The sequence below is a fragment of the Aulostomus chinensis genome, chromosome 14 (assembly GCF_037954235.1).
Source record: "Aulostomus chinensis isolate RoL2024-O1b breed Wild chromosome 14, RoL_Achi_v1.0, whole genome shotgun sequence".
Classification (NCBI taxonomy): Eukaryota; Metazoa; Chordata; class Actinopteri; order Syngnathiformes; family Aulostomidae; genus Aulostomus; species Aulostomus chinensis.
This window is the reverse complement of record NC_141333.1, coordinates 17,694,279-17,720,859: the sequence shown is the minus strand read 5'-3', so window position 1 is coordinate 17,720,859 and position 26,581 is coordinate 17,694,279. Positions and strand designations below refer to the sequence as shown.

The following is a 26,581-nucleotide window of genomic DNA, read 5'->3' as shown; positions in this document are numbered from 1 at the left end:
TGACAGCTGACAGGATGTCTGGTTCACTAGTATCCCGTCATTTTTTTCAAATAGATATAAAAAAACATGCAACCAAGTAGAAATATAAAGCAGATTGCACAGATGTCCTTTCATTTCTAAAAGAAGAGAAATAGATTTGTGTGTGTGTGTGTGTGTGTGTGTGGGCTTAAGGTGTTTTTTATCAGATTTTAGTGTATCGATTGATCAGGTCTGCTTTTGACCCTCCGGGATAGTTTAACTAATATCCCAGTTTAGTGGGCAACTAATTAAAAGGTTGGAGACTCAATCAGTAAAGCAGCAATCCACATAACTGGCACCTTTATTTAAAATTATTCTGGAAAACAGACTAACACCGAAATTTCTTTTCAGCTCACAGTTCCAGCATGTCATCAGTGGTGCTTTGCTGTTTATGTTGATGTGTTTTGGTTTCTTGTGGTTGTTGTAGTCAAGATTTGGTTAATTTTACAAGACTGCGTCAATATAATTGTGCCAATGGCTTTTCTTTTGCAGAGCTATGTAGAAAATCAAGCGTTGTCTCATAATCATGCGATCCCTTCCAATAGATGCTAACTGATATTAGGGAGTAAAAAATTTTTACATTTATATTAGTAGGACAATGGAAAAATGCTCAATTTAACGTAATAGTATCATTGTGTTCTGGGTCAAGAGATATTAACTTGTGTCAAGTACGTCATGTACTAACAGGCAATGTTCATTTTGGGATGAATGCATGTAACGTTATTGTTGGTTAAATTAAATTTATTGCAATCAGTTCTGTAATTGATATATGCTCACACATTAGATGACACTTAAAACTGTCAAAGTTCTAGCATAGGTTAGCATGCTATCTCATAATGCTGGGTGACAGGGCAGTCTTTACGGGAGACAGACAGATGGGCCAGAGCTAATAACCCAGCATGTTACGAGTCAGTAGATTCACCACCTCTCAGTCGATCTAGTTAGTAATGTACCCTGAAGGCACCGCACTTCTTAGTGCTGCTCATCTTCTCATCTGACCGCTATTTAACCAATTAACAACACTATTTATAAGAGGCCAATGAAACTTTTCTGCAACAGATGTAGTAATATAGATGGTTTCACGCTGGCCAAAATTGATGCAGATGCTGATATATGTGTAAATTGGCAGATTAATTGGTCACAATCCTAATTACAAGGTAATAACACGCAGGAGGAGAAACTTGTTCTGTTGTTTTTTTGCTTTTATTGGCAATAATCAAAAGCGATGAAGTACCATGATTAGAAATGCGTATACTATGATAGATCAAGAAGCTCTGTAGTTGCTGCTTATCAAGAGCCACATGAGCCTTTTTGCCTGAAAATCAAGTGAAGGCAGTTACAGCAGCTTTTGATGGCACCCGAGGTGCCATGAGTGTATGTGCCAGTAATGAAATGTCTGCTGACAGGTCTTCAGAGTGCTTTGTTGATTCAGGCCTGTTAGTCCTGTCCATTACTTCGCCTACACTTACCCTCTCATTTTGATCTTTTCACTTGCACATAAAGCTGTCTGCGGCATTCATTAGTGACATTACCTACGCTTAACACTGCCCAGCCTCTTTCCCTCAGAATCTAGTGTATTTATGAGGGCAATAAAACAGAGATGCTTTCGCTGTCAGCTGGAGACGAGGGGAAGGAGAGATTGCCCCTGTGAGTGGCCGTCACATACCTGCGTACACGCTGGCACACCATTTGTTGAGGTTAAGATGTCCAGCTGGAGAGATCATGGGCCTGTGTGCGCTGCCTGCCTCCCACTCACTGGCCACAGTAATGCCATTACACATGTCTGACAGGGCTCCAACCTTAATACTGAGCTTACACATGCAGCATCTGGGCCTTACAGGTCTTATATTTTCAATCAGGATTGCAGTTTTTCTGATCAAGTGATCTAAAATCTGTTTATGGAGGTTACCGCGCATGTTTACGAGTTCTTGCTGCAGTGGCAGAAACTGTCACTATTAATTGTTAACAGCAAACTTTTTCCAAGTCTCCACCTGTTAACAAGTTTTAAATGAAGTCCTAAATGAAGCATACCTGCCTAACAATCGCCGCCTTGCAACATTTAGTATTTGAATGTTATATATATGATAATATATGTATGAGGTTGCAGCGCTTAAAAAAATTATTAGACCACCACCCAACATAAGGTTTATGCCACAGCTGCCCTAAATTACAATTGTAATTACTTTTTTTTTTCACGGTACTCCAATTGCTAGTACACCAGTATGTAGACGCTTTCTTAACAAAATTATGTTTTTAATGTTGAAATACAATTATCATTGTTGTTGTCCATGAATTGTCAAATTCGCTGTTCACCAAAAAGTTGAAAAAATAGGAAAGCACATTATTATTTTGTGAATAAGATGTCAAATTATAGCTATTTACTTGCATTCCCTAAGAGAAAAGCTAATTTTCATGGTTGAATGTTATGCTTGAATCATTTCTGATCTCTCAGTGAAGCCCAGTGAGTTGGCTCAAAATGGTAAAACATCGAGACCCCATTAAAGCACTTCATGATACTGGATGGTCTCAGAGACAAATAGGGAAAGACATAAAGTGTTCTCACAGTGTGGTCAAGTGTGCTTTGGAGTCAATTGCCGAGACTGGTACTTACAAAATGTGCCAAGGAAGAGGCAGGAAAAGAAAGTTAAGCTAAAGCAGATGTCAGACATCTCAAGATTTTAAGTGCTAGAGACAGAAAGAAGACCACTCCTGGTCTTCAGGCAGAGATGAATGCGTCTACATTAGAGTCTGAGAAAGTGTCCAGTGTGACCCTGAGCAGGCAACTGACAGAAAAAGATTTAAAGGGAAGAGCAGCTGCTAAAGAGCCATTATTGAGGCCTGGAAACATCCAGAAACACCTCAAATTTGCCAGGGAGCACAAACACTGGCCTGTTGATGCCTGGAAGAAGGTACTCTGGACGGACGAGTTCAAGTTGGAACTCTTCAGTTAGCATTGTGTTTATGTCCGCAGAAAAACTGGAGAATGTTTTGATGTCAGATGCATTGGTAAGAAGACATCCAATGCAGTCGGGGGTGATTCATTACAAAATAAAATGTTTCAGATGTTCATACTTTACATTTTGTTGTGTTATGTACTTATTGTGATTTATGCTCGCAGTTTTGAGCACTTACCATGATTTGTTAGTCCATAAAGCTGTGTTTAGAGACTTGTTAATAATGCCAAACTAGCTTAAATGTTGACCCTCGTATGCTGTGTTGCAATGTTTTGAAATCGTCTTTAGTTCTTTGAGTTGTTTATCAGCTTAGTAGGGACGCTTTGACAGTGCATCTCTCTCTCTCTCTCTCTCTCTCTCTCTCTCTCTCTCTCTCTCTCTCTCTCTCTCTCTATATGTCTATATATGATATATATATATATATATATATATGACATATATATATGTCATATATATATATCTATATATATATATCATATCATATGTCTCTATATATATATATATATATATCTGATATAAGATCAGTGCTCAATCTAAGAGTTATATTCAAAAGTGTGTTTTTTAACCTTCCTAAGCTGGCTGAAGAGTGCCACAGTTCTTTTTGTTGACCATAATTGAGTTTCTTTTAACTACTGACATTTTTTTTTAACAGTAGTACTTCATCCAAAAGGTGTATATGACCTTTTGAAGGTCTCAAAAATAGGTGCCTTGAGCTCACAGAGACATTTTTCCATCCTTTATCCTATGTGCCTCCAGAATGCAGACAGAGCTAGACACATACGTCTAGCTCGAAGCTATTCACCGCGAACAGTCCGTCAGCTTGCAAACTCTTAACGCGCGTCATCCAGTATAAAAAGTGCCTTCTTTTTCCTGCTGTACTTTGTGCTCAGTAATCTACAAACACTTGTTTGAGATGTTGTTTTGTTGTAGTATCTGTTATTCGCTGTAAAGTGCCATCAGCTTCAAGCTAAATGCACGTAGCTGACTCTTCCTGCATTATTTGAGCACAAAAAAGTAATACAAAAGGGAAAAATGTCTTTCTATGAGCTATTTGTGAGTTCTATAAATGCAAAATATACTTTTTGGATGAAGTATCTCTTAAAGTTTAGTGGCTAGTACAACACAGCAGAGCATTTAAGTTCTCTGAGGGGTACATTTATCTCCCCTGAATGTTTTTGCATCATGAAGAGACAAATTACGACTCTGCCTATATAATTTATGAAGATGCAAGCTCACATAAATCAGTCCATTTCTAACACACTCCTACTGTAGTGCGGTGGTATTATCGACTAGCTATTTTCGAAGCCATTTCTTGCCTTTTGCTCACCCAAAGCTCCAACCTCATACATGGCTGCTAGGACTAAATAAAGCGGCTCAATTAAGGTGATGATGTTGCTTGTGCGACTCTCCTTGACAGGCTTGGGAGGCCCTAAGCAGTAGATCAGATACGGAGAAGAGGCGACTGGGTGATAAAGAAAAAAAAGGTTGTGTGAGAAAAAGCTCTTTGAATGTTGAATATTTCATGTTTTTTTCTGGTTGGGAGAATGTGTGATAACTTGTCCGTGGTGTTACGTAAGTACTAAAAGGGAAACCAAGGAATCTCATGAGTGTAGGTAGGCTGGCAGTGCTTACACAATTATGAGGAGATCAAATGCTGCAGCGAATGCTTCTAACATTACGTCATTTGTTATGGTGATGTTTGACTCCAACTCTGCATCTTTCATACTGTTTGATCAGTGAGTGCGCGTGTGAGCTGAACGTTTCTGCAGAACTAGAACACATTATGTTAGGGGATGATGCACTGGGTATTTGTGGAGTTAATATACTTGTCAGTCTCCGGCTCATTTCATTTGATGTATTTCCATCACTGTTGGCAGATTGAGGTGCTGTGACTGTCCAGCCATGAAACAGTACTCTCTAATATGGATGAACCATCATGACCGACGCAAGTTCAGGGTTCCTGCTTGCATCAGGATGTTAATATTCTCAACACCAGCTCTCAAAAAGCCTGGATTCAAGTACAAAAACCCTGCTTTCATTCAACAGTGAACATTTAAGGATAAGATCCTGCCATATCACTACAGCGATCATGTGATCATCAGGAAGCTCAAGGGCAGATAGTTGAGTCCAATATCGTCCTCCTTAACACACCGCAGTTGTTACCTCTGCCAAGAAGGTATAAAGTTTGTCTGTGTTTCAGCAGGATAACACAAAAACGTTTTTAATTTTTTTTTTTTTTATCAAACTTAGTGAAGAGGTTTCGAACAGCCCAAGGTAGAATCTATAGGATTTCAATCACAGCGCCACCAAGTGGCAACAGGAAATGGCACATTTTTTACACTTTGGTGTACTCGTCCTAGGCGGTTGACTAGATCCATTTCAAATTTGGTCTCCTTAAGAAGTTTGTGATGAGTTATTGTGAAGGCTGGAAGAATTTGTGAAGTGTTGTTACTATGGCAACACAGCCAAATTTGATAGGATATGAACATGCTGTATTGGACCCCATGTGTTCAGATCGTTTCAAAACTCAACACATTTGAGAGGTCCAACTTGAAGACATCTACACGACAAATTTAATTCAAAGCGCCAGCTCGTGGTTTCAGGAAGTAAGTCTGATGTGACGTTCCACAATATAATGGCGTGTGCTCAAGTGTGGGTAGAGATATTTGTGTCGCAGTGCACAATGGGGTCTGTTCTTTCAATCAGGTTTAACCTCCCTCTCACTCTATAGAACAACTACACACTGCGACATGTGCAAGGATGCAAGGGTGCACTCATCGCTGCTTGCAGCTTCAATTAGGACCTGAGATCATGTATGCCAGGGGCCAAATGTTTGCCTTGGTGGAGGTATGAGTTCTCTGAGTGCTTTCTAGGTTACAGTGCAAAAACACAACTTCCATCAGTCAAAGCTTTGCCGCTGCATCAGCAAATCCCTGTAATACACCTCAGTAAGATATAACCTCGCCTCTCCTCCGAGCTCCTTCTCAGGCCTGCTTTGACAAACGTTTTGCTCCTTCAAATAAAGAACTACACAGATTGGGAGACGTAGAGCTATTAAGCTGTTCTGACAGCTCCCTGAATATAGTTATAAAACTAGCTTTCATCCATTTCACCCATAAAACAAACAAGAGAAAGTGCTTCTCAAAGTGCCTTTTCACTTCCTTCAGTGGAATGCAATCTGAGGAATTTTCAGTCACAGAAAACCTGTTGTGTTCGGTACAAACCGAGGGATTCCAGTGATAGAACTACACGCACCTGCCTTCCAGGTCGTTTTGTAGCCAGGCGGTCGTGACACACTGTGTTTTTCACCACTTGGTTGAACAGTGGGGTCGACTCATGTTACACACATCTTTCATTCATGTGCCTTGAACATAAGATATCTCTTTAATCTGCACTCTTCAATTATGTAATTACCAGCAAGATTAGATGAACACAGAACATGCCGCATGAGTCTCCGAGACATAATCCCACCCAGTCCCATTCTTTTTTGCCTTTGTGACATTTACAGTCATCGTCTTGTGTCTTGAATGAAATGCCAAATTCAATTCAAATGTCTTTAGCTGCAGACCCCCCCCCCCCCCCCCCCCACACACACACACACACACTGTTATTCAACACCAGCATCTCCTAATTGATATTTGGGTACTTGATGATCAAAAGTAGCATTCTTTTGTCCCCTCAGTGCTGATCCCACTAATGTCTCTGTCTTTAATGATGTGTTGTGGTCAGATGCACTTGACACTATTAAGAAGTATTAAACACTGGATTAATGACTCATTCTTCAAATGGATCCCATCGAGCACAGCGGCGCGTTCGATGGGGATGCATTTCGATCAAGATTAATGTGATTACTTGAGTGAAAATAAATTGTGCAAAGGATCTTCATGCATGCCGAAGATGCAGATGTTTTTGTTTATAGAGCTCTTCCTAACTATTGTGTGCTGTCCTTTTTCTCATTAAGGCATTGGACTTTGAGCCTACTGAAGTATTTAGAATATCTCCCAGTGAGCGTCAGTATTAATGAAGATGAAAGATTCAGGCCTCTTGGCATCTTCACATTAGTCCTTAACCTGCAACACTCCTCAGCTCACACTGTCAGCCCACTTTTATCCTCAGCTGTTAAACATAAATCAGATAATCAGGCGATCACATCGTTTTACTGAAGTGGAGATCAGTAGAACAGAGGGCTGAGCCTAAACTGCTTAGTGCTGCTGCTCCTCTCTCTTTGTTCCTGCTTAATTTGGCTTTCATCTTCAATGTTTGTTGCTTTTTCTCTCAGTTCCTTGGTTCCATGCTTGGTATGTTGAGCTGAGATTTGAAACTTGTCCAGATTCCAAATCTTTGCACTTCAAAACCCCGTAACATCACTGTCTGTATTGCAGTTCCTTGATTTAAAATGAGAATTCACCCCAAAAGAATATTTTGCCTTTCAGGTACTCACAAATAGGTGTCTAAAGCTCACAAAGTTGTTTTCCACTGCACCACTTCTCTCTGACCCCAAAAAGAGCTTAGCTTGAAGCTAATGGCGCCCTATAGCCACCGACTGCTAACAACAGCAAAACTGTCCTAAAACTTCGGTTTACAAACTCTCAAGCACATCATCCAGTATAATTCACGTCTTCTTTATCCAGCTGTATGCTCAGTTATCCACAACCACTTTGATTTGAGCTACAAACTCACTGTAACTACTCTGGTTCATGGTTTATTCAGTTGTATCAACTCACTTGTGCTCATATTTCAAGTTCAAGTATTTTATTTTTCATTGTGCAGCATCAGAAAATGACATTGTATTAGCCCCATAAAATGAGGCACAGACTTTAGAAATGATCGACAGACCAGGGTTCATGAAGAGAAGAGTTTCTTGGAGATTTTGCATGCACTTTTAGGGTCAAGTAATGATTTAATTCCACAAGAAATTCTGATATTTTCCTTCCAAGTTCCAATTTTTCTTTCCTTCTGTTCGTCATATGGCAACTTTGCTTGAGCCATTTCTTTGCTGCAACAAATGATTTGCTGTAGCAACCTAACATTATGCACTGCATGCAAAGATTTATTTACATCATCGTGTGAGATTTGGATCACCAGAGGCAATCGCATTTTAGCCCTTCAATATACATCCTAATGATGTGGAGGTCGGGCTGCGGTCAGAAAGTCCTGTTGGACTTATTGTCTTCATTAGTGCCTTTTGAGCTTGTAGCTGGAAGGCATGAAGACCATCTGCCAGCTGACAAAAAATCTAACATATTACTTCATTATGGAGTTGGGTTGCTATTTTCAAGTGACCTTTCAGTTTGATGGGAAACGGAATGGTGTTCACTCCGGAGCTGAAAGAGGGAGCTTCAAAAACACTGGTGGAGGTTGTTTCGTAGTCATTAATATTAAAGATGATGCTCGTAGTAATAATTTTGAGGCATTGATGCGCAGTGTCTAATGATAAGATGACAAATTATCTGAGGGAAACTAATGGCATTTATCTGGCAAAATTGCGTGTGATTGATGTGTGGTAGTGTGCTAACTGAGCGAGAGTCTCTTTATGCTGGAGGCATTATATTTTTAGGCAAAAGCCTTTTTTCCAGCCTTTCATTTTGAAAGCATGTTAAAGCCTGGAATCCCCCCCCTTGTTTTGTTTCTGCATCATCGGAACCAATAAATCTGCAGCTGTACGTGTCCATGTGTAGCTGTGACTGATGGGTGTGATAGGATTGGGTTTAACAGACTGTGCTCCCCCGGCCCTCCTCGCCTCCTTTTCTCCTGATTGGAACTCTCTGGTTTGCCTGTCAGAAGTGCTTGATTAGAAGACATCTGCTGAGGAGCGAGTTGTTTTGGACACTATAGATGCTGTGCTTGTGAGATGACTGCAGTCTTCCATACATCTAGTATATTTCGATATGAGGAGGCGGGCTGCACGCTGCTAGAGATGTATAGGGTGATGTTTGTCAGTACAGATCAGTCTGTCGACCTGAGCGTCTGTGAATATCTCTGAATGTCAATGCGTGCGAGGCGAGCATACCTCATGAAGATAAACCCTTCGTGTGTGTGTGTGTGTGTGTGTGTGTGTGTTTAATGCCGTCCTGCCACATCAGTTTGACAGGTGTCCTTTCTACTTCATGCTGTTTGCCACAGTTTGAGGTACAGAGGACAAGCTGCTCCTGGACATCAGAAAACGCTATGAATGTATTAAAGGAGCCAGAACAGTGTCGCACCAGGGTGGATGCTTTAGTCATCACCCAAACCTGTCATTGGTTGACGATGAGCTATTGATCTTTTATTTTTTGAAGAAAAACAACGATCATAGGATGAGGGATGAGCCCAACTGTACGACAGCATGTCGTAACACCCCACCTCCTCTCCTTCAAAGCTCGCTTCGCTTCCTTTCTGTCCCCTATCGTGAACACCCGTTGCTCTCCTTCAAAGAATTTTATTTTTACCCTCCCTCAGCACTCTCGCATTTGTTTGTTGAAATCAGAACAACTTTCGATGGATCCCTGGACTGTCTCAGTGTGGCTGATGCTGGAGGCATCTATATGTAGGAATAAATAGTTTAAAAAGTGCTTGTGAGGAATAGGGCAGTAGGATAGTGATTATATTGACTGATGGTGTGATATGATTTGTGATTCTAAAGGGAAGATTCCTTTTTCCATCATTAATCTAAATTTCATGAAAAAAAACATTGTAATTAATGTAGGATTTTTGTGGAGCTCTGTATCAAAGTCTTTAGTCTGTAGAAGATGATATGTAAGACGCACGTCACTGCAGCACCACAATGTTGAATCTGAAATGGTATTTTGACGTAAAAGAAATATCGTGCCTTTCTGCAATTTGAAAATTGCTGTATGCCACATCACAATTAATTCCGATTGACTGTGCAGCCTTCGTGAATTATTAGTAGATGAGGTTTGTGTTCCTGGCTCTCTCCAGCATGCTGTTTCATCCCAGTACTCCTATGCCTCTGTGTTTCTTGGGTATCAGAGCAGATCTTTCCTGTTCAGGCAGGGCCCAATTATTTGATGCCCATTGCTGTAGCTTTCAAGAAAGCCCTCACGTTTTAGATAAAAGGGCACAATGTTGTATTCAGACTTGGTTGATGATCCTGGCCCCATTGTGGTCCCCTGATTGGTTATCTTTTACCCTGGCACTGTTATTGTTTGCTTTTGAGTTACAGTTTCCCTCTGGAGTAATTCCAAGCTCCTGCCTTGGTGAAAATTGGAGCTGAATGAAGACCAAAGGGGGCACGGTGCCTCTTCATACTTCTCCTCATCCCTTTATTTCATCCCTGACTCCTAGAGACCTTTAGGGATGGCAGCTGAGTCACTCTCTCCTCCCTCTCTTCATCCTCAACCTGTACTTGCACCTCCTTCCTCCACCTTTCCTTCTGTTTTTCTCCCACTAAGCCCTCGTCACAGGACCTGACATCATGTGTCATTTGTCAAGATCCACTGCTAACTCCGTCTGGATTCTCAGCAGAGCCTGAACACCACTGTTTCTTGTATATTTGTGATTTTACTGTCAGGATGCATGTCCTTTAATAGGCACAGCTATTAGTCAGAGTTGCAGCATCGCGGACAGCAGCAGCACAGGCACTGATGGAATCTCTCTCCAGTTGAGATTTACAGCAGAGAGATAAGAGAGAGAGAGCAGAGTGGCTGTCAGCCACCCATCCGATTACACACACACACACACACAGACACACACACACGCGCACACACACACACACACTTCACAGTCTATGTTTCTTTGAAGTGCCTCACTTTTGACAAATCTATTTCTAAGGCTCTCCTCCTTCCATGGTTCTGTCAGGATGTATAATCCCTCATCACCTTCCCTAAACCTTTTCACATCTCTGCTTTCTGTTTTCATCGGTCATCCTACAAAAAAAATAAAAAAAACCCCATCTCTGCACTACTTTCACTTCTTTTAAAATCTCTGCCGAGGATGTTCTATTTTCTGTGCAGACTGTTTGTCAGCAGGGTTGTGCAACTACTAGCAGGCTGAATTTCATGAAACTTGCTGGCGCGGTGGAGCCCATGCTAGGGAGGAAGTCATTAAATTTGGGGGTTGGATGTGTTTAATATAGCAAAAAATACTTTTTCTTTGCACACTCTTTCCAAATAGGCTTCTAGTGTTACATCATATCTTGCTTTTTTGTGTCTCCTAAGTGTTTTCCTCCTCATTTATTTGACTCCTTTCCTTCTTTTATTGGTCAGCACCTCTTCAAACTTTTCGTTGAAGCTTGTTGTTGCATTAGCGAATCTCTCAGAAGCCGTGGCACATACACAGGATCAACTGCTCCAGACTTCAGCTTACTCCCAATTTTCCAGTTAAACATTTCCTCATTACCTAACCAGACAAAATGGAAATGGTGGTGGATGAATTGTTTATTAATTAAAAAAGAATGATCTGGCTCTTCAACATCTCAGATCTTTTCTGTGAATGCGTAGCCCTGACCCTGATCTTGATGTTTGAAGACAAATCAACATTTCATGTTGCTGCTAGTGACTGTGTGCTGCAGTCTGCCTGTGCTGCTGCTGCTGCTGCTGCTTGAGATTCTTTCTGTAATTAACACTCTTGGATAATTATGCCTGATTCTCGGATATTAATATGATGAGTGTGGCGGGAAGGAAAACACAGTTTTGCATACAAGTCATACGATCATTTTACATTTCCTGCTCTTTTAGCTGACTGGAAGGCTGTAAGGCCCATTCAAAATAAACTACTTTCATTTCATTCTTAGCTTTGCTCCGCTGGTCTGTCTCTGACAAACGGTTGCTTATATATGGTTATGTTTTTATAGAGGCTGTCGTCCCCAATTTGGAGCTTCCTCTCTTGGCTGCAGTGAGATTAAAGCTGTGCGGTGGAGAGAGGGGAAGTGGACTGGGCAGTGGGCTGTTCCCAAAGGCACGGGATTAGGGGGTGGGACAGTGAAGTAGGCCATGCAAACAGGCTCAGCTGAAATATGAACAAGAGACCAAAACACAGACAGAGCTGGATGGCCCAGTGCCTTTCATCAGCACGTCATTCTGCTATAATCCCAAGCCTCAGCCTCCTCCATGGCTGCTTATGTGTCAGACAGGGACACTTGTGGATATTACTGTTTTCACATGGATGCCTCTTCTCACAAATGAACTCAAATTCCATTTTAAGTGTGAGATTGCTTTCTTCGATATGTTATTCCACATTAAAATACTTTTTTTTTTAGATTTCGGTTTTAATTTTTAGGAAAAAGTGAAGACTTAACAGAACAACAGTCTGGCTTTTCTTCCTACAGTGATTAATGTTCTTTTGTTGGTTGCAAGGCAGCGGTGGGAGACCAGACAATTTGATTGGATATACAATCCTGGGAGTTCCGATCAGATTCCAAAATGACCGGGGGTTCAAAACTTGATTCCAGTTTGAGTAATATTCTCATTATACTGCGACAAAAGTAATTGGCCTTGAAGAAAAAAATGTCACATTGAATTAGTCAAACGTGCTCTTCTGGTCAATGTTAATCCTGAGTATTGTACTCACTAGACATGGTGCCATCGATAGCATTAGTGGTCTAAACTCAGGAAATATTGCCAAACAACACTTTTGCAGGACTGAACCAGAAATGTCTGCCTCCACAATGTTTGACCGTGACGTTTGACCCCCAAAATTTTCAGGTGATCCCCAAGTCTCAGTGGACACTTTTTGAGAAAGTTTTCTCAAGTTGTTCCAAAGATGTCGTGTTCATCTGAGGTGACGGTGGCATTTTACTTTCAAAAAAAATAATTTCGGTTCATTGTGGATTGGAAGAGATACGTTGTATATGTGACGGGACAGTGACGTAGTCCTTTTAGCGCTGAAATCTTCTCAGTTCATCTCCAAGTCCCAGTGGACGTTCATGTCAAACTTGAAGAAATTCTCTCAGGCCATTCAAGACATACTTTGATAACGAGAATGGGACAGAAGGAGGGACTGTCAGACAATCTGAAAACATCATCATTTTGCTCTTACCAAGAGTCGCCACATGATGGGTAACAAATTTATTGGGTACATGTAAATTTGCTGTTTGGCATTTGCTGACGTATATGTCTGTGAGTTTATTTTCAGTGTCCGGTTTCAAAGACACAAAGATTAAAGGAAGAGAAGAAAAACAATGGAGACAAATAACACTTCTACTGCTTTCACACTTTTATGAACTTACTGTCCTGTTCAGTTCTGAGGGGTGAGAAGTGAGAAAATGTTCTCTCTCTCTCTCTCTCTCTCTCTTGTTTTGCTGTTCATCCCGCCATCCAAATTGTACTGTGGATATTATAGAAATTAAGGGAGGATTTAGATAAAGCACACAAAGTGACAGGAAGGCAGCATTAGGACGGCTCAATGCCCTGTGACTAGGATGAGCTGGTGTGGCCGCTCAGTCAGTAAAGACCGAGAAAAATGAGAGGGTGGGGAGGAGAGGCCAAAGAGCATCATATTACTGTGGGGAGGCAGATGAAAAAGCCTGCTTCAAATTACACATTTCTGCTCATGAAAGGCCTTAATGTCTTATTATGGCATGTCAACTTCATCATTAAGTGACTTGGATATTCACAGAAACATATTGTTGCTGTGAGCTCAGCAGTGAGTCTTTTCACTCTGTACACCCTTGAATTACTTTTCCAAAATCTCACATTGCCTTCTCATTGCCGTAAAGCATCTTTCCTACCCCTGCCTCAATTTCACTGTTTCATTCTCACCTCCATGTCAGGTTGGTGTCTGTAGCTGACCAGACAACCACGCTCACCTCTGCAGTTTGGGTTACAAGCAATGAATGTATCCGCATGAGGATATTCAGTAAACTTGTGCACTTACGGACATATGCTTGAAGGTAGAAAGTGTCTATAGAGCTTGGAAATGTATTTTTCTCTAACTTTTCGAGACAAGTTAGGGGACTTCTTTGTTTACTTCGATAGTAGTTGAGTAGTGGAGTTGAATGAGTTCGTCTGCTGCCAGTCATCATATCTGTTGTCAGCTTGCCTCTAAAAACATCAGTATTAACTTGCTAAAGGGCTTCTCCATCCTGAGTCCAAAGAAAACAATATTTTAGGTTTTGTTGTTCTCCATCATATAGACCTGAGTGAAAAACGATCATTGTGAGCGAGCCTTTCTACTCGTTGTGCTCGCATGTTGCCCTGACCTTCTTTATGTGTGCACAATTGCAACTTTTCAACTTGGTGTTAGAGATTTTGGAGGCTGGGATGAAATAGACACTGGCTGATGTCTCTGTTGTGGAAATTATAGTCAACGTATCAACTCTGACGTTTCACATCATTTCCAACTCTAAAGTTGCGAATACAACATATGGACTCTTCTAGAGAATACGGTCAACATACAGGTTGTGTCTTGTTCGTACTCGGGTACAAGAGGATTCCCACTTTCATTTTGACGGCTTATCATTTAAAGGTTAGACGGGGAGCCAGGGCCAGGACAACTTACACTATTGACCCCCCATGTTGCTGACGTGTGTGTGACACAGTCAAACAAGACTGTATTTCCTTGCAGTTGTTATCTACATGGATGAGATGCAACTCCCCAACAACACAGATTCTATCTTTTATTTTTGTAATGTAGGAATTTCTTGTCATGAATGTGCTTTATGTATTTTCTGCTGGAAAAAAAAATTCAAATCAACTAAAATCACCAACAGAAGCTGAAGGTCAAATTCATCTTTTCTATGTTTTGTGTTGTGAAATATGTGTCAAAATTTGCCTGGAAACCAGCTGATGTGTGCTTTCTTGTAAGACACCTTTATACCACAAGGGGCAGTAGTGAGTCATTGAAGTACAAGGTAGCAGCAGCTTTACTTTACCTAGCTGCTGGTTGTCTTATGCTCCATTTTACAGTCAAAATACACTGAAGTGATGGGGTGTTGCAGTTTACCTTCAAATGTAAAAATCTTAAAGATGTAGATATTTACTCTGCAGTGAAAAGTAGAGCGTTTCTAGTTTGCTGTCAATATGAATATTTCATGATGTAATTTTGCTGTTAACTACAAGCATCTTGCAGAAATCAGCCTTAAGATGAAACACTGCCGAGGAAATATGGCATTGATATGGATATCGTGGTTACTTTCATCTGTGATATGGTCACAGAAATGAAAAGAAGGAGGTTCCATCACACACACACACACACACACACACACACACACACACACACACACACACGCACACACACTGTTCTACAGGATGCATGAACCAGGTACATACTCAGAAAACAGGCATACAAGATAAGATCAGTTGTGTATTTACTGCTAAACTTTTGAAGAATGTTCCTTTAAAAGTGCAATATTGGGCTTCAGGATGGTACAACACTAAAGGTACAAAGTGAACTACAGGGTGCACAAATGTCCCCCTAGCGATAAGCATTTGTGGCCAAGAACTGAGCAGAACAGAAACAGTTTTTTGCTCCTGTCCTCCAGGGGTAACAGCTTCAGTGGCTCCACTGCCTCAATTCAAAGTCTTAGCTTGGAGTTTTGACAGTTCCAGTTAGGCTCGACAGTGGCTCAGTCTGCTAATCTGCTCTTGAACATTGTGGATGGACAGTTTTACGATGTAATACGATGTGAACTACTCAGACACCCACCTATCTGCTCCATCTGTCTTCCCGTTTTGAACAAGTGCACTTCTCACCTGGGACCTTCAGGAGCAGCAGAGAGGTGGATCGGCCTGATTCCCTCTGTACCTCTCAAAGATGTCTCTTCCTGGTTTATTACACGGACAGAACTTTCTCCACCTCACTGCTGTCGACTGATGAATTATGAATAGATCCAGCAGCCCTGCCGGCCATGCCACAGGATTACTTTCAATTTGCACAACGCTCCCCTTGCTCCCTCGATGGATTGCATCGCTAGTCAGACCTCTTTCTCAAGGGACCTTGAGGGCAGTATTAGATTGCTGCCTGAAACTTGAACCCCGCTAATCATGAAAAAAAGTTAAAGAAATGAATCACTATGGTTGCCCCCTACTCTATGTATTGTTAGGGCTTACACAATGTGTTCTACTCCACGAGGAGATAACATTTCTCAAGGGAGGGGAAGGTGCAGTGTGTGCGCGCGCGTGTGTGAGGCCTCTCAGATAGTTGTCGACTCGAGATAACTGTCTGTAATTGGCCCGCTTGATGAGCAGGCAGGAGGCAGTGAAAGGGAAGTAGAAAGGACAAGGATCCTTTTAATGAAGCCAATGAGAAGGACACAGAGAGCCTGTGGGCTTCAAGAGGGATTAGTGTAGGCTCCAGCAGATTTAGGCGTATGATGCTTCCACAATCTCAACCTTGAGTGTGTGAAGAGGACAAGGAAAGAGTCCGAATATTGAGTTTACATTGTTTACACTATGTGTCGTACACACAACTGTCGTCTTGTGTACTCTGTTCTTTAGCTGCTCGCCATCAAGAGGTTGGTAAACAAAAAGATTTTCAAAAGGTCACTGTCCCCACTAACCTTTTTATATACAACTCACACACATTCCCCCACAGACTGAGGACAGTGTGTGTGTTTGTGTGAATATACATGCCTGTCCGTCTGTTTCTTGAACCCTGTGCAGTCATCCATTTGCATGTGTGCAAATTGGAACTAATAAATGTGTGCGTGCGTGTATGCGTGTGTGTGTGTTTGTGTGATGACGATGATGCGAAGTGCAAAGAAGTATAAATGCGTGATGTGTGATGCTGGCCTAATGTGCCCCGTCTCTGCCTCCCTGGATGTGGCAGCGAGTGTGAGAGCGACGGAGCGTCAAGCCAATTGGCATGAAAGTGCCTCGGTTGAAGTGATGGTTGGTGACACGGCAGACAGGCCAGCCAGGCCAGCCAGGCAGGAAATAGATGCCAGCAGATATACTAATCACACTCACCTCCACCTCTTCATGACTTTGTCTTTCTGGCCCACGTCTTGATGCCAGATGTCTGAATTGCAAACTTCAAAGTGCCTGTCCGTTGCATATAATGAATTTGGACATTATCAACTTATAAAACAGCCATTATCCGTTGTAATTGAGAGCACAGTCTATTGCAGTTAGGAAACAGATGCCCTCTTGTGACTACTATGACCAGAGAAAAGCATTAGATATGATTCGTGTCCAGAGATAGGTTGAGGTGCTCTGTAGGTTTATCTGCTTTCGCAAGTCGATGTGGGAGTTTAATACCTGTTGGCAGTTGCATTTTCAACTAAGAGTTTCACATTACAGGTTGCCTCTTGTTTTGTTTTTTTATAATAATAATATAAGTTTACAAGAATAAAACATAAAACAGATCATAAAAACATATCAACAATAAAACAGAAGCCATAAAACACACACACACACACACACACACACACACACACACACACACACACACAGTAAAACCCCCAGCAAATAAAATATACAAATAATACAGCAAAGGCAATAAGAACAACAAATCCAAAATCACAGAATACAAAAGAAAAGAAACACATCAATGGGTAAAAGCAAAAACACGGGCAACACCGGATCCCAAAAGACACTCAGAGCAACAAGCACTAAATTCCTAAGCTTGTGTAACGTAATGTTTGACTTGAATTAATGTCTCATAAGAAAAGGTCACCTAGCGTACGGTACAATTAGTGGTTTATCAGTGGTTATAGATGATATAGAGCAAGTTCTGGCCTACTGATAGCAAGAGATAATCCATCTGAAGTGCTTTAGTGTTGTGATAACCAGTTCATTCAGTTGACTGTAGTGGGCGTATTAATAGCCGTCACCATAAGGAAGCCACTGGCTAGTCGTTTAGATTTGTGTTAAATATTCTGATGGGGGGGGCAAGGCTCTGAGGCAGAGTGGCCATCCAGCAACTGAAGTGGTCCGATCCTCACTTCCCCCGGTGACCATGTTGAAATACCCTTGCGCAAGATAGTGAACCCCTAATTTGTCCTGATGGACCTGCGACGGACTGGTGACCCGTCCAGGGTGAACCCCGCCTCTCAACCAATTTCAGCTGGGATAGCCTCCAGCCCCCCCCCCCCCCCCCCAATCCCTGTGACCCTTAACAGATAAGCAGTATAGAAAATGGATGGATGGATACAAGATTCTGATTGACCTCGGCTGTATTATGAATAGATGATAAATATTTCCCACAAGTCCTTTCAGATGTGAGTTCACCTCTTAATTCTTAACTATTATTTCAAATTTAATTTCCCAAAAGCACTTAGTCCAGATGAAGAAAATGGGAGGTCATTTTAGGAGGCCTGCAATTTTTAAATACATTCTGAGGAATTGAAAAACGGCAGACTTATTCAGTAGCATAACTGGCCAGCTCTCTATTTCATCAGCATAATAGAAATTGAAGAGAGTATTATACAGTAATAGGCTGAACAGGTGCCATGCATACTGAAGTAATCGAGGCGGACATGCCTGCCAAGTTATCAGAAGTAACAAAGGAACGGGCTTTTAAAGGACACAAATATTGCTGTATGCTTCAAAATGGGATTTTTTTTTTAAATATTCAGTTATCAGTATTTTCCAGAGACAAAATTCTTTCCTTCCTTTTTTAAAACATCCCCGTAAGAGTTGTACAAATACGCATTTTATCTTATCACTGAGCACAAACATACTCTCCCCCATTCCCCCAATTATGTGCCATCTTTTCTGGTGGTCCGTCACTTCACATCCCTGCCGAAAGGGTGTGAGGAGCCCGCGAAGCTGCTGGAGGAGGGGGGGGGGGCTGCTGGTGGCCCAGCACTGTCTGATCGGCGGCTCAAAGAAACGATGGCCATTTAATAGGCTAACTACCAGCAGCAGCTGGTCCACATGGATGGGTGAATGATGTGTCCACTCTCATACTCATACGTTCATAATCGAAAGACAAAGGAGACACAAGTGTTCCCATATTGACAATAATTGTTTAAGTTTTGGTTCATAATACAGAAAAAGACACAGACACTTTGGTATTCCCTGTTCAGACAAAGATATAATACTGTACACTAAGAGGAGAAGTCTGGCGTTGTAAGAATTATTATTGTTTGCTTTCATACTGAGAATTAGAGGAGAGAGAGAGAGAGAGAGAGTCAAATACCACAATATACCGTAAAGCTTTGGTCATGAGACATTTGGCTTTGCATAAATTCTGGAAGCAGGAGACACAGCAAGCTGGCATAATCTCACTACCATTCACAGATTTGCAAAAATGTAATAACCCATGTATAAAACAACACGTTTCAGTGGTCAATCTATTGGAGAAAACATGATGATGAAGTGTTAATGAGTGAGTGCTCCAGATGCTAGATGCTAGATGCTACTTCACCTGTTTGAGGTCTTTATGCTACAGTAAGCTAAGCTAACTCTCTAACCCAGGCTTTCCCAGCCCAGAACTGTTTATTTACCTGACTAACTGGTTTCCACCTGAAAATGTCAATTTTGTAGAAACTTGAAATTTGGATTGTGAATGATTAATGAAAATAATTTGGTTTTTAATCTTCATTATTCCATTAACTGTAACCTCTCAAGTCTCATAAAGCCTTGAAATGAAGAAACACTTGATAAATAAATCTGCCACTCATGTAATAGCCCTAAATTGATGGAGCGCAGTAATGAATTACCGTGACAAAACATTGCTAATGAAAGTGTGTTAGCTTGTGTGTCGATACGATAACACAGCTGAGCGTTTTATAAGCCCAGACTGGCATCATTTACACTTGTATGTATACATGCGCGTGCGCGCGCGCGTGTGTGTGTGTGTGGGTGGGGGTGTCACCCTGCATTACAGTGATGGCCTGTGGCCCCTCGGAGAGCGGCATCAAGCTTAATGTTCTTTTGAGCCACAGATCCCTTTGTGTTAACTCACTGACTTTGCTGGGAGGGTTTGGATTATGAGGGATGGGTTGTGTATGAGCCCCGATATTTGTTTTAACCTTCAGCTGTGTGTGATACAGATGCCACCAAAATCCTGTATAATCTCTCTCGGATGTCTTTATTCTGAAGAGAGAGGTGAAGGAATGCTTCCTAAAATCCAGAATTAAGTTAGAATTGCTGCGCGTGTGGCTCCCTCAGTTCCTAAGCGATATTCACATTGTAACAAATTCTGCCAAAATCATTTTTGTTGTTCAGATTCTGTTGTTTGGTTGCTGTTGTTTGTTTTTTTCATAATGGTGAAAACACTTCACGTGGAATGTGGTCTTTTCAAATCGAATCCATTTTCATTTTTGATCCGACTGTACAGTAAAAGAGATCTGATTTTTTTGCAACCTCAGTCCGAACCGTCAAAAGGGAATTCATGCAACTTGGAAGTCACTCCAACAAAAATTGTCACAACTCGGCATAGACAGGAAACACTCTGTGAAAACAAATCACTGAAGGCAGCTACGACTAAGGTAGTGGAGCAAGGGTGAAGTCTTGGGGGCATGTTGGAACGAGTTCTGCACGGCCTTTTCTCCTCCAGTGTTTATTTGCAGTTCGCAAACCAGTTTATATTAGCATAGAAATTTGTGTGATAGGAATGTAGCTGAAGTTTTTTTGAATTTGTTTTCCTTTAAATGCATGAAAAAAGGTCAGTGGCTCACACTAACTTGATATATTTTAGTTGCACTTGAGCATGATAATGTGTTTATGGGACTTAAAAAGGATGGTTGCTAACAAGTGGCTAAATGAGAGCACACACCATCAAGCGAAAAAGGAACACCTCAAGGTCACGTGTCCTCTGTAATTACTACATAGCATAATGTTACCTTTGTGCTGCTAATCATTGTTTTTTCATCTTTAAAAAAAATCATACATTTGTGTTCATTTATGAAGATTATCATTATGAACAAAACACATAATTCTCATGCCACAGAGTGTATTTTATATAATGATAAGAAATTCCATTGTCAAAGTTTCATTGGCTTTTGGCCGAGGAAACCAATGCTGATGCTAACTTCCGAATTGGCTTTCAAAAATACCTCATCCTTGAAGTGCTAATAAAAGTGCTATCAGATATGAAGGACCGTTTTAGGCGAAGGGAAATATCAAACACAATCCCCTTTGTGATGAAGTTTTATAACTTTCTTTGTGTCCTTCCAACTCCTGTTGCAGCAACTGCCACATGAACTGTAATGAGTCCTCGTGTATTTCATTGAACTCACACACACAAACAACACAATGTGTTCTGGTCTGTTGAGTATTATTGTAGAAATTATGTCTGCCCTCTCTGTCGTATGAAGAGTTTTTGATTTTTTTTCTAATCTGTTCTGATGGAGGCGGCACAAGGGTGATGTGGTTAGAACTGTTGCCTCACAGCAAGAAGGTTCTGGGTTCGAGTCCCGGCTCGGGCACAGGATCTTTCTGTGTGGAGTCTCCATGTTCTCCCTGTTCCTGCGTGGGTTCTCTCTGGTACTCCAGCTTCCTCCCACAGTCCAAAGACATCAAGAGTGGACGAGGCTGATTGATACTCTAAATTGACTGTAGGTGTGACTGTGAGTGTGAATGGTTGTCTGTCTCTATGTGTTGGTCCTGTGATGGACTGGTGACCTGTCCAGGGTGAACCCTGCCTCTCGCCCAAAGCTGCTGGGATAGGCTGCAGCCCCCCCCCCCCGCGACCCTTAACAGGATAAGCAGAGGAAAATGAGTGGGTGGATGCGCTGATGGAACCAAACTAGATACGCACCAGTTTGATGATCAGTTCCATCCATCCATCCATTTTCTTCCGCTTATTCCTGTTAAGGGTCACGGGGGGGGGGGGGGGGGCTGGAGCCTATCCCAGCGTCTACGGGCGAGAGGCGGGGTTCACCCTGGACAGGTCACCAGTCCATCACAGGGCCAACTCATAGAGACAGACAACCATTCACACTCACAGTCACACCTACGGTCAATTTAGAGTATCAATCAGCCTCGTCCCCTCTTGATGTCTTTGGACTGTGGGAGGAAGCTGGAGTACCAGAGAGAACCCACACAGGAACAGGGAGAACATGCAGACTCCACACAGAAAGATCCTGTGATGGAGCCAGGACTCGAACCCGGAACCTTCTTGCTGTGAGGTGACAGTGGTAACCACTGCACCACCGTGCCACCCAGTTTGATATCATGTTGTCTAATCTTATGGTTTCCATGAGAATGTCTTTTGTCAAACTTTGTCTGATCTGCTCATTACTGAGATGAGGAATCGTACATGTTTACACCTAAACCCTACAAGTGAGCAGGTCCCAAGAGCTGTAAGCCATTTTCACACAAGCTGAAATGAAAGAGTTACTCTCTATTAGTTTGGCATATTTTGATAGTATTTTTGATCAGACTCTCTATTTCCCTCTGATTGCTACCTCTAGTACATTTCGGTGAAGGTTAAAAAGCTGTAGGAATCAAATCTAGTCCCTTGCTGCTTCTTTGTCCTCAATCAAAAGAAAGCAATTTAGTCACAATACATTTTTAAATGGAATAAAATAAATTCTCTACAGACTCCTCCGGCATTTGCCTGATAATTTGAAGGCGAACAGAATAACTTATAAGAACAACTCATCTCCAGGTCCCTTGATAATCTCATTCGATTTTGGAGCACGTTACTGCAGAGAAGAGAAGGCAAATGTTTGAGAGTGTTATGACTCTGAAACTCTTGAAAGTCATCACATCTCTGGTACACGATTGAATTAATTAGTGTGATTAATTACCTCATTAGAATAAATGTTGTATTTAGAAGGTCTTTCCTATGATGAAGAGAAGCTCACATGTCTCTTTGTGGTGCTTGTCTCAGAGTGTGTGTTGTGCCAAGCCGTCTAATTTGTTGTCTAAAAGGAGACAGGAAACTCTACACGCTGCGGTGTAGTCTTCTGGATGAATGGATGAGAGAGAGAGAGAGAGAGAGAGAGAGAGAGAGAGGGGCTTTTGCAGTCGCATACATGTTTATTCTAATGATGTGTTATGTTGTGTTAGTGTGTGTTAGTGTGTGTTAGTGTGTGTGTTGGAGTAGTAGTGATTAGCCATGTTGCTTGTTATTGTGTATCACATGTTTTTTCCTCTATGTGTGTGTAAATATGGCCGGGAAAGGTCAAAGTCTCCGTGTCAGTAGGTCATGACCATGCAGCACAACATCGTCAATTATTAAACCGGTGTTCGTAAAAGCCTTTAGGTCCATAAGCCCTGAAACACTTCGGTCTAATCAAAGATTCATGGCGCACGGCAAGACACATTCTTTAATCACCCCTTTGTGTCCTTCGGTTTCACTGTTCATGCTAGTTTGCACAGGATTGAGGTACAATTTAAGAATCTCACAGTGATCCATTTTTATAATAAAAATCCCATTTGAAGCCTTTAAACGAGTGTTTCATATCAATCTGCACACAGTGCTGAGCTGTAATGGAAATTTCCGGCATATCTGATCACTTAAGCACAGTAGTTTTATTATGCAGTCACCATGCAATGCCCCTCATCCATCTTGACTCCTCCTGTCAACGCAATGCATGCTGCTGCAGGAGGCAACCCTTGTGCTGTAAAATAATTGCACTTACTCACCGATTTTGTGTGTGTGTGTGTTTGTGTGCGTGTACGTGAACAGTATGTGTGTGTTTTTATGGACAAAGTACTGCCAGGGGCTTCAGGGTCTCCCGACGCAGGTAGATGGACACTAGCGATGGATTCCCTCTATGTAAATGAGAAAAGTGCATTCTCTGGGGACGCGTAGAGCGCACACACATAGAGTGTTTGTGCTTATGTAAAGCGTGATGAGTGGGCATGCTAGAAATCACTGCGAGAGCAGCCATTTGAGGAGCTTTTGTGAGTGTTCTGCCTCGGCCTGTGTGCTGCTCTGGGAGGCGCTCGGCTCAGCTACACCCACACACTCTCCGACATTCTTCCAGCTCATTTTTCAGCTGCGTCGCACACCTGCAGCGTATCGGCCTGACAGTCTCACCCTCTGTTCCGCTGCTGTTGAGTCGCCCGGGCCCTTAACACACATATCAGGGATTTGCACACGATACTTTAGATCTCGGAATATTCTACTTCTTAATGTCAACACATCTGTGACATAATGAAAAGCACAAATAAATATGCAAATCTGATGTAGATGTAGCGATTCCTCTGTGTCATAGAGCTCCATTCAAAGCTATTAAAATAAAAAACATAAATGTTTAGTCAGTCCTGCTTCTCTGAAATCTCTCAAGAACAGCCAATGTGTATTAGTCCAAATGTACTGTTTATCCTCATTTGAGTGCAGTATAAGTTAGTGTTTATTTTTCAGATCCTTCTGCCATTTTTTTCACCTAAAAGAATATACAAAAGATATACACCTTGAATCGATTCCACAAGAATCATGTTTGATAGATTGAACTGAATGAAAGCAGTTCTCGAAGCACTTCAATTACACAAAGACACCAATTATCCATCCATCCATCCATTGTCTTCCGCTTATTCCTACATTAAGGGTCCTGGGGGGGTGGAGCCTATCCCAGCGTCAACGGGCGAGAGGCAGGGTTCACCCTGGACAGGTCACCAGTCCATCACAGGGCCAACACATAGAGACAGACAACCATTCACACTCACAGTCACACCTACAGTCAATTTAGAGTATCAATCAGCCTCGTCCCCTCTTGATGACTTTGGACTGTGGGAGGAAGCTGGAGTACCAGAGAGAACCCACACAGGAACAGGGAGAACATGGAGACTCCACACAGAAAGATCCTGTGCTGGAGCCGGGACTCGAACCCGTAACCTTCTTGCTGTGAGGCCACAGTGCTGACCACTGCACCACCGTGCAGCCCCAAACACACCAATTATATCAAAGGAAATGTTAACATTACAGTCTGATGAAACATGAATAATATTAAATGGACCAACTGATGACCTGTCAAAACTGTCACTCTAATTTATCTATTGTATCTGACAGCCCAAATCAAACCTGACAGTTTTCCCTCTTGACCATCAACAGAAGATTTTATCATTTATAATTAGTAATTTGCTCAAAGTTTTCCACATGGCTGCACATTACTTCAGGCTGATTCCTTTTCAAAGATCAGGAGCCAAACCTGACGAACACGTTCCACTGCTGGCCTCAAAAAAATGGACCACCACCGTTAGAGTACTCTGGTTTGACTGGGTGTTTGTGGTGGGTGGATCTATATTTGAATAATAATAATAACATCAGGGCTGCACGGTGGTGCAGTGGTCAGCACTGTGGCCTCACAGCAAGAAGGTTCCAGGTTCGAGTCCCGGCTCGGGCACGGGATCTTTCTGTGTGGAGTCTGCATGTTCTCCCTGTTCCTGTGTGGGTTCTCTCTGGTACTCCAGCTTCCTCCCACAGTCCAAAGACATCAAGAGGGGACGAGACTGATTGATACTCTAAATTGACCGTAGGTGTGACTGTGAGTGTGAATGGTTGTCTGTCTCTATGTGTTGGTCCTGTGATGGACTGGTGACCTGTCCAGGGTGAACCCCACCTCTCGCCCGTTGACGCTGGGATAGGCTCCAGCCCCCCCGCGACCCTTAATGTGTGTAGGAATAATAACATCTGATATCATAAAAATGTGGGCTGAGACATATACACTGTATATATACACAAACACACACACACACGTACGGTCTCGCCTGTCCTTGCTGCAGCGTCTCCATACATGCGTTAATGGGCTGCGTGTGCGTGTTCAATGCGTAGGATTTAGCACTGCCCTTTGTCTGATCCCACCCTAATGTCCTCATGTTCAAACATGTGGGTGCCTCGCTAGCTATTATTTTGAATAGACGAGAAGGACAACGTTTGCACGAGGCCCATTAGCTTAATTTGCTGTCCTTCAAGGGCTAATAGCCTCTGTTTAAACAAAAGGAGGTCATGTAGGACTGAAGGGAAGGAAGCATTGCATCAGAAATGATGTTTCAGTGTGTACAGGGAGAAGAGAGGGGCATGACAGGTGGCATGCGCCTTTGTAGCTTCACAGTCCACTCCTCCATCTGAAGCTTGATCTATAGCCTGTACTTGGATTATTTTTTTGTGTCTCTCATTTGTTCTCTCACTGGAACTCTGCAGTGTTCAGTTGGGAATAGGTCCGGGTCAAAAAGCACATGAGCTCCAGGTCACCCACGAAGGGATTGGTATTACTCAGAGTGACCCTGCGTTGGCATGATGCCTGTAAATGTCATCTAACCAATTCAACAGCTACAGTTTGATAAATAAAAAAGCATTGACATTACTGCTTTTCAGGACAAGACTAAAATATAAAATTGGGAATAAATCCATCCAAGCAATTTAATATTTTATGTTGTTCCTCCACGACTGGGTCTAAAGCTCAGATGCCGATGAGCACAGATGAAGGTCAAACTCATTCTGGTGGCCGTTTTGATCAAACTGTCAGTGATTTAAAGATCAGGTGTGCGTTTTACAAGTGTCCATACAAATATATGACCACCTCAGCTTTGGCCTGCCCCTTTATTCTTAGTTGCAGAGAGAACCCTAACGCCATCCCACCAAGGAGAGCCAGTACAATGACAAATTATATTTACTTCATTTCTTTGATTTTTATGGTATCCGTTTACCTTTCTTGATTATTTGGGATCTGGTATTTGCACTCCCTAAATTTTTAACATGAATTTCTATTCTTTCTGCTTTTCTATGTTACGAATTTCTGAATTTTTGTTCGTGTGAAATGATGTTTTGCAGATTCTGGTTTTTGGTCCGAGAGCTATGCTCGATAGAATACAAAAAACTAAAAAAATGGA

The 26,581-nt window shown here is 41.9% G+C and overlaps 1 protein-coding gene across 2 annotated transcripts in view; it reads left to right on the top strand.

Moving 5' to 3' along the window:
• Positions 1 to 26,581, top strand: part of lingo3a (leucine rich repeat and Ig domain containing 3a) — a 47,137-nt gene that overhangs the window by 9,648 nt on the left and 10,908 nt on the right. The window lies entirely within an intron of this gene.